A 15,721-nucleotide genomic window follows, 5' to 3' on the forward strand; every position below is an offset into this window, starting at 1 on the left:
AGTATAGTGAGTGCATATATTTTCATTTGAACTGGTCACCCGTGGGAATCGAACCCACAACCCTGACATTGCAAGTACCATGCTCTACCAACTGAGCCACACTGAACCACACTGTGCCACATGGGAATGCTTAATTTGGTCATCGGTACACATAGTGCTGATCTGCATTGCAAAAGAGCCCTAATTTTGTTTCATCGGTCCACAGAACATTTCCCAAGGATTAAAAGCTTGGAAAGTTCAATCAGGACCTTTTCCATGTAATTTTTAGCAGTGGGGTCTTCCTATTTTTACCAATGACCAAATGAAGCATTCAAAGAAAAGAACACCCAATCAAATGAAGCATTCAAAGAAAAGAACACCCAATCAAATGAAAAGAACACCCAATCAAAGAAGCATTCAAAGAAAAGAACACCCAATCAAATGAAGAGGAGGCCAGATAATACGGCGGGGTTGCTTCGCTGCCTCTGGTACTGGGGGCCTTGAATGTGTGCAAGACATCATGAAATCAGAAGAATATCAAGTTGTTTTGGAGTGCAATGTTCAACCCAGTGTTCAAAAACTGAGTCTACGTTGAAGGTTGTGAGTCATCCAGCAGGACAACAACTGCAAACAATCAAAAAGTACACAGGAATGGTTAAAGAAGAAAAACTGGAATGTTCTGGAGTGGCCAGCAATGAGTCCAGATCAGAAAATCTATGGCGAGATCTGAAAACAGCAATTGGTAGAAGGCACCCCTCAAACATAACAATTGGAGCAGTTTGCAGCAGAAGAGAAAGCAAAATTGTCAGTAGAAAAGTGGGGCAAGCTCACTGATGGCTACAACAACAAGTGTTTGTCTGCAGACAGTTATCTTGGCTGTGCAACCAAGCTCCGGGGCACCAAAAACGTTGTCAATGCCATTTGTTTATATTTTCTAAATTAAAGGGGGGCTGAACTGGCTGATTTCGCCTCGGTTATCCTCATTAAGAAATGCGAATGAGAAGACTATATTTGTGTGTTGGCAGTGGGGTTTGATGTAGGTGTTCCTTGGGTGTGACGTTATCTCATGTCATCTCGGAGTTTGATTAAGCTGAATAGTGGTGCACCGGGCTGTGGCCTGTTACGTGGCTGGGCAAAAGCGGTGAGGGAGAAGCGCCCTTCTCAAATCGAACAGTAATCTGCGCCGCAGGGTCGTATTGTCCACAAGGCAGCAGGGTGCATCATTAAGAAACACACAGCATGTATTTTCCATAAAGTATACACTGGGTGTAAAAAACATTAGGAACACGTTCCCCTTTTGCGCTCAGAACAGCCTCAATTCGTCAGGGCATGGGCTCTACAAGGTGTCGAAAGCTTTCCACGGGTATGCTGGATTGCAGTTCTTGACACACTCAAACCAGTGCACCTGGCACCTACTACCATGCCCCGTTCGAAGGCACTTAAATATTTTGTCTTGTCCATTCACCCTCTGAATGGCACACATGCACAATAAATATCTCGATTGTCTCAAGGCCTAAAAATCCTTTAACCTGCCTCTTCCCATTCATCAACACTGATTGAAGTGGATTGAACAAACTACATCAATAAGGGATCATAGTTTTCACTTGAATTTAGCTGGGTAGTCCATGTCATGGAAAGAGTCGGTGTTCCTAATGTTTTCTACACTCAGTGTACGTTTGAATTTTCAAACTAATTTGACTTGAAAAGGCACATAGAGCACATACATTTTTATTAGGAGAGCAAACCCTATTGTGAAAACTGGGGATTCTAATTCATTACTCCACGTGGTTGAAATACTTCACTATGGTCAAGTTCCCCTGCACAGACGTTATCTCCATCAACCAATCGTTGCATGCCATGCCATTGACATTGCCGTTGGTCACCAGATTGCTATAACATATTAGCTAACCACATTATATGTAAAATACCAGAGGAAGGGGTCCCTTTGTTTTTAGCCAAATTTGCCATCAGCATTGAACGGGACACCCGGCTCACACCCGGGAGGGAACCAGGTTTCAAAAGGAATGCAATCACTTTTAACCCAGTGCAAACTCTGCCCTCCCCCCTCACTCAAACATGTCCTAGGCCAGGGGTGTCAAACTCATTCCATGGATGTCCTAGGCGCTGCATGTTTCCCATCTCCAGTTCTCGAGTACCCCCAACAGTACACCTTTCTATTGTAGCCCCGGACAAGCACATCTGATTCAACTTGTCAACTGATCATCAAGCCCTCAATGAGTTGACTCAGATATGTTTGTCCAGGGCCACAACAAAAATGTGTACTGTTGGGTGTAATTGAGGACCAGAGAATCACTGCTCTAAATAACTCAATTGGGTAGTTATGCTGTCTGTAAAGTAATGGGCGGGCTCTAGGTTGAACCTGCTGCTATGATTGGATAGAGCGCAGCTGTTTCTTCATTCATCGACTCCTTATTGTATGACCATTTCTCTGGTCAGTTCTCCTCGCATGTTTTGCTCCAATCATTTAGTTTGTCGTTGTCAGCTGGTTATGATAAATAGTTTGGCAAGGACAACGTATAATAACTAACAAGTGGAGCAAAAGTACGTAAAAAATATGAAACGCAGATACGTGTTCTGACTGCCTGCTTCAAGTTTTGAGAACACCCACACACACGCACCTCGGCTGCTTCTGATCTGCAGCTTTCGTGGTCTATAAATGTGCAAAGCATTTTAGGCATTTTAAAACGATACTCGATTATGAGTATCATCCAATCCAATATATCAACTGTCAATTAACAAATATGACTATGGCCAGATCAATTACTGTGATTATGTTTCCCTTGAAACAAAGTGCCTGATTGGAGGCTACTTGAGGGCATAGAATGTTAGCAGGGGGAGCCACGGGGTTGGTCAGGTTGGCCGGTGGTAGCTGCTGGATTGACCAGGTTTGCATGGTTAGACGCTAGTTTGGCCGGGGTAGCCGCTTGGAAGGTCACTTAGTAGGCCACTTGGTAGGCCCGTGTGGCCACGTGGTAGACCGTTTTGGCAGCTTGGTTTGCCATAGGAATGCCAGTAGGCCGAAGTTCCCTTCCCCCTCCATTGCGTTACCTTCCCGGGTTTCGGCACCATGAAAATAGCTCTAAACTGGGTGTAGGATAGGTGGGAGGTCACGTAATAAGTGTATCTGTAAGAATACAATGAGAGAGGAGGGTGTCATTTGACCATTTAATAATTATGGTTAGCTCTTTGGTCTTCCAGGCTTAAATTATGTGTCAGGTGGGACTAGGTGGGTGCAGGAATCAGACGCAGAGAGAGTTCCACTGAGGTTGAGTGCTTTACTCAGGCACAACAAAATAATAAGCCCAACAAATACAGGGCGCGGGACACACAACGAGACAACCCAAAAACCACAGGGTGCCAAGTTTAAAGAAAAGAAAATCCACCACTACCTAAAATGCACACACGTAACATAAAGACAATCCTGCACAAAACAAGGGCGGCTCTACCTACTAAATATAGGGAAGCTAATTAAACCAAACAAAAACACAGGTGAAACTAATAAGACAAAACAAACAGACAAACGAAAAAGGGATCGGTGGCGGCTAGTAGGACGGTGACGACGACCGCCGAGCACCGCCCGAACAGGAAGGGGAGCCAACTCCGAACAGGAAGGGGAGCCAATGTGACAGTACCCCCCCCCCCCTAACGCGTGGCTCCCGCAGCGCGCCGCCACCGGCCTCAAGGACAACCCGGAGGGCGAGGCGCCGGGCGATCCGGGTGGAGGCGGTGGAAGTCTCTCAGGAGAGAAGGATCCAAAATGTCCCCCACCGGAACCCAGCATCTCTCCTCCGGACCGTACCCCTCCCAGTCCACGAGGTACTGTAGGCCCCTCACCCGGCGTCTCGAGTCCAGAATGACAGAATGCCACGTACTGTGTACGCTGGGGACCCCTCGATGTCCAAAAGGGAGCGGAGGGACCCCAGGCACCTCACCTTCTTGCAGGGGACCAGCCACCACCGGCCTGAGGAGAGACACATGAAACAAGGGGTTAATACGGTAATACCTAGGAAGTTGTAACCTGTAACATACCTCGTTTATTCTCCTCAGGACTTTGAACGGCCCCACACACTTCCGACAGGGCAGGTGGAGGGGCAGGTTTTGGGTCGAGAGCGGCGTTGAAAAATCATAATCGGTCGACCTCTAGATTCCAATTGGGATTAAACATTGCTTTGCAAGCAAGCATGATGTGACTTCATGCTAGTTTTGCTGGTGACCAAGTTTATGTGTCCAAAACACAGAGAAGGCTGGTCAAAAGTGAAAACACAGCGAAGGCTGGGTGTCACACCCTGATCTGTTTCACCTGTCCTTGTGATTGTCTCCACCCCCTCCAGGTGTCGCTTATTTTCACCAGTGTATTTATCCTTGTGTTTCCTGTCTCTCTGTGCCAACATTATAGGACTCCAACCATCTGCCTCCTGTGTCTGCATTTGTGTCTCGTCTTGTGCCTTGATAGTACGAACTGGCCATGACAGACACAGCAGACTTGGACCAGCTCCGCCAAGCTGTCTCCCTGCAGGGAGCTAACATTGGGAGACATCAGAAGTTGCTACAGGGCCTTTTGGAAGGGCTCAGTTATTTGACGGAATGCCACGACCATGGGTTAAAGGCTATCATGGAGCAAATCAGGGAGTTAAACTCAGAGACTGTCTGCTTCCTCTGAAAAACCCCAATCACCCATAATTTTTTTCCCTATCTGTGGTGAGTTTGTAAAGCCTATCACGACTACCCATGGACCCCGCGTTCTATAAACCAATGAGGAGATGGGAGAGGCAGGACTTGCAGCGCGCGATCTGCATCAGAAATAGGAATTACTTCTGTTTTAGCCCTTGGCGTCTCAGACGCTCGTTGGCGCGCGCGAGAAGTATGGCTGCAATAATTGAATAACATGGATTTCTACATTTATTTTGCGATGCTGGCGCACACGACATATCCGGTCTGGTCAGCATGTCATGTACCCGATATGGCGCATTCACCTCGTATGAAATCTGGAAGTTTCGAAGACAGCTCTTCCGAGAGGAGTCGAAGTCACCCGAGCTCTCTCGTGAATCTACGACAGGTGAGTTGGATACTCCTGAGCCTATGCAGTTGGGAAGAACTAGTCTATCAGTTTGGGAGCACTCACAGAGGATGAATAATAACTGTTGTCTGTACTGTGGAGGGGCAGTACATTTTATAGCTAACTGCCCTATTAGGAAACCCTTGTCTCTAGTGGGTACCAGTACTATGGTGAGTCAGACTGGGAGTTCCCTAATTCCCATCACCCACACACCCCTTTTTGCTCTTGTGCTGTGGGGAGACCAATCGAAGTCTCTCCAAGTGCTCATTGACTCTGGGGCTGATGAATGTCTTATGGATGCCACGACAGCTTCAGAGCTTGGTATTCCCATTCAGCCTCTCTCGGTGCCCGTGGATGCTAGGGCATTAGACGGCCACTCTATAGGGGAAGTCACCCATAGTACTGTGCCCGTTCAATTGCAGGTTTCTGGTAACCACAGTGAGACCATACAGTTCCTCCTCATTGCATCGCCCCATGTTCCGGTTGTGTTGGGATTTTCCTGGCTACAAAAACACAATCCTGTGATTGACTGGACCACAAACTCCATCCTAGGTTGGAGTCCTTTTTGCCATTCCCACTGCCTTCAAGAAGCACAGCCTTCCTCAAGTCGTCCTCCTCAGGATGTTAGCAAGACTGTGGATGCCTCTGCTATTCCTACTGAATACCATGACCTCCTGGAAGTGTTCAGTAAGACACGTGCTACTTCCCTTCCCCCGTGCGTGCCATCCTTATGATTGTGCCATTGACCTTCTCCCAGGCACTACACCACCTCGGGGCCGGTTGTATTCTCTGTCCGGACCAGAGACAAAAGCTATGGAGGAGTACATAGAGGAGTCTCTGGCCACTGGGGCCACCCATCCTTCTGCATCTTCTGCCGGCGCGGTGTTTTTCTTTGTGGAGAAGAAGGACAAGACCCTGCATCTATGCATTGACTACTGGGGACTTAACGATATCACTGTCAATAATTGTTACCCCCTACCTCTCCTCTCCTCCTCTGCATTTGAACCTCTCCAGGGGGCTACCATGTTGGACCTTCGGAAATGCCTACCACCTGGTTTGAATATGCGAGGGGGATGAGTGGAAGACAGCCTTCAACACAGCCAGTGGACATTATGCTTTTGGACTCACCAGCGCCCCAAGCTGCCTTGGTCAAGGATGTACTTCGGGACATGCAAAACCGGTTTGTGTTCGTCTACCTGGACGACATCCTGTTTTTTTCCCGATCTGCCCAAGAACATGTACTCCAGGTCAGACAGGTCCTTCAGCGCCTCCTGGAGAATCAATTGTTTGTGAAAGCCGAGAAGTGTAAGTTCCACCGCTCTTCTATCACCTTTCTGGGATATATCATTGCTGAGGGTAAGTTTCCGATGGATCCTGTTAAGGTGAAAGCAGTGGCGGATTGGCCTCAACTAACGTCCAGGGTGAAGTTGCAACTGTTTCTTGGGTTTGCAAACTCCTACCGTTCTTTCATTCGGGAATACAGCACCCTGGTGGCCCCCCTCTCGGCATTCACCTCCCCCAAGGTCCCGTTAAAATGTTGGAGTGAAGTGAGAGCCATCCTGTCCCAGCGATCTGCCCAGGACCAAAAGCTTCATTCCTGTGCCTTCCTGTCCCATCGTCTCAATCCTGCTGAGAGGAACTACGATGCTGGCAACCAAGAACTCCTGGCAGTGAAGATGGCGTTGGAGGAGTGGAGGCACTTGCTGGAAGGAGCAGAACAGCTATTCCTGGTCTGGACCGACCATTGAAACTTGGAATATCCCCGTTCAGCCAAGCGCCTCAATTCAAGGCAGGCCAGGTGGGTCCTCCTGTTTACCAGATTCAACTTGACCATTTCCTATCGTCCTGGGTCTAAAAATGTGAAGCCTGATGCTCTCTCCCGCCTATACAGTTCCTCTGCCACACCCTTGACTTCCGAAACTATTCTCCCTACCTCATGCCCACAATGGTCCCTGACGTCTGTCTTTGCCTTCGTCACCGCATGCACTGTGTGTGCTCAAAACAAGATTCCACAGAAAACTCATTCTGGCTTCCTGCAGCTACAACCGGTTCCTCATCGTCCCTGTTCTCATATATCTCTGGATTTTGTCACTGGGCTCCCTTCATCTGATGGCAACACTGTCATTCTAACGGGTGTTGACCGGTTCTCCAAGGCTGCCCATTTCATCCTTCTCCCCAAACTACCTTCTGCCAAGGAGACGGCCCAGCTTATGGTGCAGCATGTCTTCCAGATCCTAGCTACTGCTGTTTGCCTTACCACTGACTGCTGGACATCAAGGGTAAACACTTCTTACATGTCAGTTACATGTTACTTCATTGAAGATTTTTGATGTCTAGCTGTCTTCTGGACTGCTTTGAGTTCAGTGGCAGACACACCTCAGAAAACATGACAGAGGAACTGTTGAGAGTGGCCAGAGAATGGCAAGTAGATGGAAAAATGGTCTGTTGTGTTAGCGACAATGCAGCTAACATAACCAAAGCCATGAAAATGTTTAAATGGACCCATCATCTATATCTTGCCCACATAATCAACCTGATTTTAAGAGATGCTCTGAATGTGATGAAGCCCACTGTGGACAAAGTGAAAACAGCTGTGTAATACTTCCACAGGAGCACAGTAGGTGCTGAAAAACTAAAGTCTACACAACGCCAGATGAGGATGCCTGAGCTGAGGCCTAAACAAGACTGCACTACAAGGTGTAATTCAACATTTTATACGTTGAAGCGGTTTCTTGAGTCAAAAGATGCCATCATCTCTACCCTGGCCATTGTCAATGTACCTGTTGATGCTCTGACCCAAGAGGAATGGGAGGTGGTGGAGGCGGTGTGCAGAGTCCTGAAACCCTTTCACAGGTCACTGTGGAGATCAGTGGAGAGAGGTACAGTAAGCAGTTATTACTACATCATTATTTAATCCAGTATTATGTACGTATATGAGCAGTGGATGAGAATGTAGTATCAGTAGACAAAACATGAACCTGAACTAATAAGTTACTGATCTCTCTTTTTAGCTATGTAACACCCTCAAAAATTATAATCCTGTGTAAGGGTTTGCAGCGAATCACAGCCAGCCGCCACAGAGAAGCAAATGTAACCGCAAGACATGTGACAGAGTTGATGGACACCCTATGTTCACAGAAAGTTCCACGGAATGGAATATAATCACGTGCTATCAGAAACTGTTACACTTGACCCCAGGTTTAAGAAGTTAGCCTTCAGTGATGCCAGAGCAATTGATGAGGCTCTTCAAAGAATAACCTCAGCAGCAGGGAGGGACAGCCCCAGCAGTCAGCTGGCTCAAGCACCAGGGCAACAGGAAGAAGAGGGATCAGATGGAGAGAAGCACCAGCAGTAGTGCCACAAACGTCTGCTGTTTGCCGAGAGAGCAACTGGGGATGCAGCACGAAGGAATCCCTCAGCAGATGCCATAATGGAGGTCCGATCCTATTTGGAAGAGCCCCTGCTCCAAAGATCTGCAGATCCTCTGAGCTGGTGGAAGAACAAGGCCTCTGTCTACCCAGGGAGACTCTGCATAGTGGCCACATCCATTCCCTCTGAGAGGGCCTTCTCGAAAACGGGACAAATAATTACTGAGAGAAGAAACCGCATCAGCTCCTTGAAAGTGAGGCTGCTTGCATTTCTGAATGCAAATCTCTCATAAAAGCAAAATATGGTCAGCATTGCTGTGTGCTGCTGGTTATAACATGGAAATAAAGAAGAGAGAGAAAAGAGGGACCAGTTTAATGTTTTAAGTGGGATGCTGCAGTTTTTCACATTGTTATTTATTTTTCTTTGATATGGTGCAATATTCTATAATTATGTTGTTCAGATTCTATTCGTTTTGAATGGTTAGATTCATATGCACTTTGTTTATATGCATTAAAAAGTTAGACTTTAAATACAAATGTTTAATAGCATTATTTTTCATAATAAACCAATGCATTGTTAAATACATTGTGGTTAATGTAGAGTATGATTTCATTTAATAATTTAATTAGAATTGTTTTAACACAAATCATAGTAAAACTATCGCAAAAAAATATATACCATTTTTTTTAAAGAGTTGTTTGGGAGCCAAAAGACCCGGCTCTTTTTGGTGAGCTGAGCCGAACGAGCCGGCTCACTGAAAAGAGCCAGAATAGTCTTACTAGTCTCTTTCTCTCATTGTTGGACAACATGCCTCAGACGCTTCAGATGCTTTTGGTTCGTAGTAGTGATCGGTTACAATTGAAGAATACCTATTTTTGTAGTACAGTGATCGGGCAGTTATATGGCAATGATTTGACTGTTTTATGAGATAATAGTGCAGTGATTGGTCAAATGTTCAAGCCCTCGCATAATATGCGGGAAATTGTTGATTTTGTAAAAAATCTCATGTGTGATCACAAAATCCTAGGGGGACTGCTTAGTGGTAGTAGTAAGAATACATGGATGAAGTCATCGGATTTCCTTTCTCGGACTATATTCAAATGCCAGTATGCATTCTGCAAACCGTGGCAAAGGGCAATTACAATGACACAACTTACAGTAGCTAACTAAATACTGTAGCTAGCCGGCAAGGTAGCTAGCAAAGCTAAAGGTAACAGGTTAGCATAACCATCTATATCATTTTAACCAAACAAATTGTTTTCGAAATATTAGCTAGCTAGTATTGATGAGGCCATGCAAACACTTTCCTCACGCTTAAACATATGGCTTCAAATTTGTGGAAATGTGCCTGGTAGCCTAGTGGTTAGAGCATTGGGCTAGTAACTGAAAGGTTTCTGGATTGAATCCCCGAGCTGACAAGGTACAAATCTGTCGTTCTGCCCCTGAGCAAGGCAGTTAACCCACTGTTCCCCGGGCGTTGTGGGTGTCGATTAAGGCAGCCCCCGCACCTCTCGGATTCAGAATGGTTCGGTAAAATGCGGAAGACACATTTCAATTGAAGGGATTCCTTTGTACAAGTGACTAGGTATCTCGCTCCCAAAATACAGGTTTTCTGGACACTTGTAGGTAGAATGGTAATGAGCTCCCCCACTGTATATGCTTTTGATAGCCTATTTTGTGGCTGCTATATCGTTTAAAAGCCAAATCTGTGCTCAGATGACTCAGCTCGCGTTACTGTCAAGTGTAGACAGGGTCTATGAATCTCAATGCAAGTGTGGTTCATTGGAAGCTGGTGGGAGGAGCAATAGGAGTATGGACTTATTGTAGAGGCTAGAATGGAATCAATGGAACAGAGTCAAATGGGGTTTTCATATGTTTGATCTGTTCGACACCGTTCCATTAATTCCATTCCAGCCATTACAATGAGCCTGTCCTCCTATATCTCAACCTACCAGCCTCCACTGGTGTTGTTAGTGTCTGCCCTGAGATTAGAAGGTTGGGGGTTCAATCCCCGGTTGTGAATACCAAAGACTCTAAAAATGGGATCCAAAGCCTCTCTGTTTGGCACAGCATTATACACTTCTCAAAAAAATAAAGGGAACACTTAAACAACACAATGTTGCTGTTGTGCAAAAGGAATAGACAACAGGTGGAAATTATAGGCAATTAGCAAGACACCCCCAATAAAGGAGTGGTTCTGCAGGTGGGGACAACAGACTACTTCTCAGTTCCTATGCTTCCTGGCTGATGTTTTGGTCACTTTTGAATGCTGGCGGTGCTTTCACTCTAGTGGTAGCATGAGACGGAGTCTACAACCCACACAAGTGGCTCAGGTAGTGCAGCTCATCCAGGATGGAACATTAATGCGAGCTGTGGCAAGAAGGTTTGCTGTGTCTGTCAGCGTAGTGTCCAGAGCATGGAGGCGCTACCAGGAGACAGGCCGCAATGTCCACCAGAGCTGTTGCCAGAGATTTGAATGTTAATTTATTTACCATAACCTGCCTCCAACATCGTTTTAGAGAATTTGGCAGTACATCCAACCAGCCAAGGACCTCCACATCCGGCTTCTTCAACTGCTGGATCATCTGAGACCAGCCACCCGGACAGCTGATGAAACTGTGGGTTTAAACAACCGAAGAATTTCTGCACAAACTGTCAGATGCAGTCCCGGGGAAGCTCATCTGCGTGCTCATTGTCCTGCGTGCTCATTTCGAAAACAATTTGACCTGACTGCAGTTCGGCGTTGTTAACCGTCTTCAGTAGGCAAATGCTCACCATCGATGGCCACTGGCACGCTGAAAAAGTGTGCTCTTCACGGATGAATCTTGGTTTCAACTGTACTGGGCAGATGGCAGACAATGTGTACGACATCGTGTGGGCGAGCGGTTTGCTGACGACCACATTGTGAACTGAGTGCCCCATGGTAGGCTTATGGTATGGGCAGGCATAAGCTACGGATAACGAACACAATTGTATTTTATCGATGGCAATTTTAATGCACAGAGATACCGTGATGAAATCCTGAGGTCCATTGTAGTGTAATCCATCCAACGTTTCAGCAGGATAATGCACGGCCCCATGTCACAAGGATCTGTACACAATTCCTGGAAGCTGAAAATGTCCCAATTCTTCCATGGCCTGCATACTCACCAGACATGCCACTCATTGAGCATGTTTAGGATGCTCTGGATCAACATGTACGACAGCATGTTCCAGTTCCCGCCAATATCCAGCAACTTTGCACAGCCATTGAAGAGGAGTGGGACAACAGTCCACAGGCCACAATCAACAGCCTGATCAACTCTATGCAAAAGTGATGTCACACTGCATGAGGCAAATCATGGTCACACCAGATATAGACTGGTTTCCTGATCCACACCCCTACCTTTTCTTAAGGTATCTGTGACCAACATGCATATCTGTATTCCCAGTCATGTGAAATCCATAGATTAGGGCCTAATTTATTTATTTCAATTGGCTGATTTCCTTATATGAACTGTAAATCAGCAAAATCTTTGAAATTGTTGCATGTTGCATTTATATTTTTGTCAATTGTAGATTGGGGGTAAGGCTATGGCCAAACAGAGATTTTGTGTCCAAAAATTATGGATTGAGCCAGTGGGTTTTCAATTTGAAAGATTATGGAGAATGGAGATGATTGTCCGTCAAAAAATGTGCAATATGTGGGCCTTTGAGTGTATGCAATGTTGAACTTTTAACAAACAATTCTGAATGCGTATCCATTTTCATGCATCTCTGTGCAATGAACTAGCGTCCTGTCCAGGAGATACACTTGTACATAAAGATACCTCATATTCAGTGGCGATTTTAGCATGTAAATCTTGGTGAAGCAAAGAGCAAACTCCCCCCCAGTAAACCCACTACACTACACAACACAAAACAATACATGAATTGCACTATAACGGTGACAAACAGTGCCCATAAACTGTTAGGGCCTACATAAAGCTGTCCCAACAGCAGTCCCAACACCTTACCACTGCTACACCTGGCTGTCAGTAGAGCCTTGTCTGGCAGCCAAAAGAATTATTCAGGCTCATTTACTGCCTTTGAAAAAAACATAGCTGATATGGCTGACTTGCTTTTAAACAAATGTGGTTTGTACTGACAATTGAGATGGACAAACTATGGCATAAGGGGATGTTGAGCGGATAAGAGGCAATCCGTAATTTCGATTAAGACATTAATGAGCGGCCTTGGACGGACGTAGTCAATATAACTATTTGTTCAGCTCTTTTGAAATGTACAGCGACAGAATTTAGAACTGTCACAGATCCCGCCGGAACTTTCATCATGCACACCTGTCCCCTATTCCCACTGATAGTTATTTGTATATATGTGCCCTTTGGTTTCCATTGGGGGTCGATTATTGTTACAATGTCCGTTGGTGAGTGTGAGTACCTGTGCTGTGTGTTTTGGCTTTCATGCCATTGTGAATTGCGCAGATGATTATGGGTCTCGTCCCATGTGTTAATTATTGTGCTCGTGTGTATTTATTCGAGACAGCCTGAAGGAAGGAGGTCAGAGACCTGGCCAGGTGGTGCCAGAATAACAACCTATCCCTCAATGTAATCAAGACTAAGGAGATGATTGTGGACTACAGGAAAAGGAGGACTGAGCATGCCCCCATTCTCATCGACGGGGCTGTAGTGGAGTAGGTTGAGAGTTTCAAGTTCCTTGGTGTCCACATCACCAACAAACTAGAATGGCCCAAACACACCAAGACAGTCGTGAAGAGGGCATGACAAAGCCTATTCCCCCTCAGGAAACTAAAAAGATTTGGCATGGGTCCTCAGATCCTCAAAAGGTTCTACAGCTGCAACATCGGGAGTATCCTGACTGGTTGCATCACTGCCTGGTACGGCAATTGCTCGGCCTCCGACCGCAAGGCACTTACGGAGGGTAGTGCGTACGGCCCAGTACATCACTGGGGCTAAGCTGCCTGCCACTCAGGACCTTTATACCAGGCGGTGTCAGAGGAAGGCCCTGAAAATAGTCAAAGACCCCAGCTACCCCAGTCATAGACTGTTCTCTCTACTACCACATGGCAAGCGGTACCGGAGTGCCAAGTCTAGGACCAAAAGGCTTCTCAACAGTTTTTACCCCCAAGCCATAAGACTCCTGAACAGGTAATCAAATGGCTACCCGGATTATTTGTATTGTGTGCCCCCCCAACCCCTCTTTTACGCTGCTGCTACTCTCTGTTTATCATATTTGCATAGTCACTTTAACTATACATTCATGTACATACTACCTCAATTGACCCGACCAACCAGTGCCCCCACACATTGGCTAACCGGGCTATCTGCATTGTGTCCCGCCACCCACCACCTGCCAACCCGTCTTTTACGCTACTGCTACTCTCTTGTTTATCATATATACAGTCACTTTAATCAGATCTACAGGTACATACTACCTCAATCAGCCCGACTAACCGGTGCCTGTATATAGCCTCACTACTGTCATAGCCTCGCTACTGTATATAGCCTCACTACTGTTTTTCACTGTCTTTTTACTGTTTTTTTTATTTCTTTACTTACCTATTGTTCACCTAATACCGTTTTTGCGCTGTTGGTTAGAGCCTGTAAGTAAGTATTTCACTGTAGGGTCTGCACCTGTTGTATTCGGCGCACGTGACAAATAAACTTTGATTTGATGACTGCTAGCTTGCTAACTAAGATTTTGAAAGTATGATGTTGACATGTCAAATCAACGTTACTGTAGATATAATGTGATTTGACGTCATTTTATGTGTGGCCAATGACCTTGAGCCTTCTTGGATGGGCACTTCTAATGTAACCCTATGGCAACACGCAAGGGGCTTCAATATTCAAGCTCTACCCATAGATTTTTCGGTGACATAGTGTCCCCATGAATGACAGAACATTGAGCCAATCACGGTGCTACTAGAGAACATTATCAACCCCTACGCTCCTGTATTTTCTGCTGGCTGTCCCACCTGCACAGAAAGCACTGAGCATGGCTGAAACACCTGCATTTTGGTGCTGCCTTACTCAAGAAAGTAATAAAGAGACCAAGTTTGTATAAGGCTTTATTAACTCAATTAATTATTATTATTTGTTTTACATTGTTAGCAAACTGATATGTGACACATATTAATGCCAGAATAACATCCAAAACAGGCCCCCCCAAAAAATGACCACTGCTCATACTACAGAAACAGGAGATCCTGTTTTCTGGCTGGACAAGGCTTAGATAGGCCATACCAAATGTATCAAATGTTTAAAGGCCCAGTGCAGTCGACAACTTGATTTTTTCTGTGTTTTATACATATTTCCACACTATTATGTTGGAATAGTACGTTCAAATTAAGAACATAATTATAATGCCCTTTTAGTGTTTGAAAAGACCGCCTGAAATTCAGCTTGTTTAGGTGGGATGGAGTGTTGGTGGTAAATCACCAGGCAGTAAATTAGTTAACTGTATGCGGACAGTTAGCAGCACACGTATGTGGGTTTCACTGGCATCGCTCGTTGTGTAGCTATTTTAAAAAGGGTGAGTGTAATAGACTTAAGCAAGTGCCGTAAACTCAATCCACAGCTAGCTAGAAATGTTGCCAATGGAGCTAGTAAATATGATCATTTTCTATAGCTCAATAAGGTTGGTTTGTTTCAAAGACGGTCACGTGTGTTTGCAAAAAGAGGATCAATGGTTTGAGCCCGGTATGGGGACAGTGGAGGAAGATATAGCCTACTGTTAGATGCACACAGACGTCGGTTTCTCCGCCCCATTTCTCTAAAAAGCTAAGGGATGGGAGTTGAAAAAAATGTAACCATTCTCAAATTCATAGACAAACCTATGGATGCAAGGACTGATCATCCATGATATCAAATAGTTTTAACCATGTTTTGGGGCTATACAGTGTTTGTTTACATGCACGTTGTTTACAAGCATTGGAGTAAAACAAGCGTATATTTGGGGTTATGACGGGGTACGATAGTTGAACTATGCTTATGAGACAAGTTATATTCTTCAAGAATCAATTATTAGGCCTATATATCATTAATTTGTAAGTCCAAAAATGATGTAGCAACTAACGATTCTAGCTTTAAACATGACTTCATTTGAAGCGCTTATTCCGTTGAAACATTATAGCTGCCGGTAGTGTCAATTTGTAGGCTATGTGCCAGTATAGGCCTATACTGTGTACATTTAATTTACAATGAGATTCCATGTGCGAGTATGGCTTCTGAATAATTGGTGTGCATTTTCTTCGTTCTAGCCTACCTGGTTGTACAGTGTAACTGTACATGTCCT

This window comes from Oncorhynchus nerka, linkage group LG22 (assembly GCF_034236695.1).
Source record: "Oncorhynchus nerka isolate Pitt River linkage group LG22, Oner_Uvic_2.0, whole genome shotgun sequence".
Lineage (NCBI taxonomy): Eukaryota > Metazoa > Chordata > Actinopteri > Salmoniformes > Salmonidae > Oncorhynchus > Oncorhynchus nerka.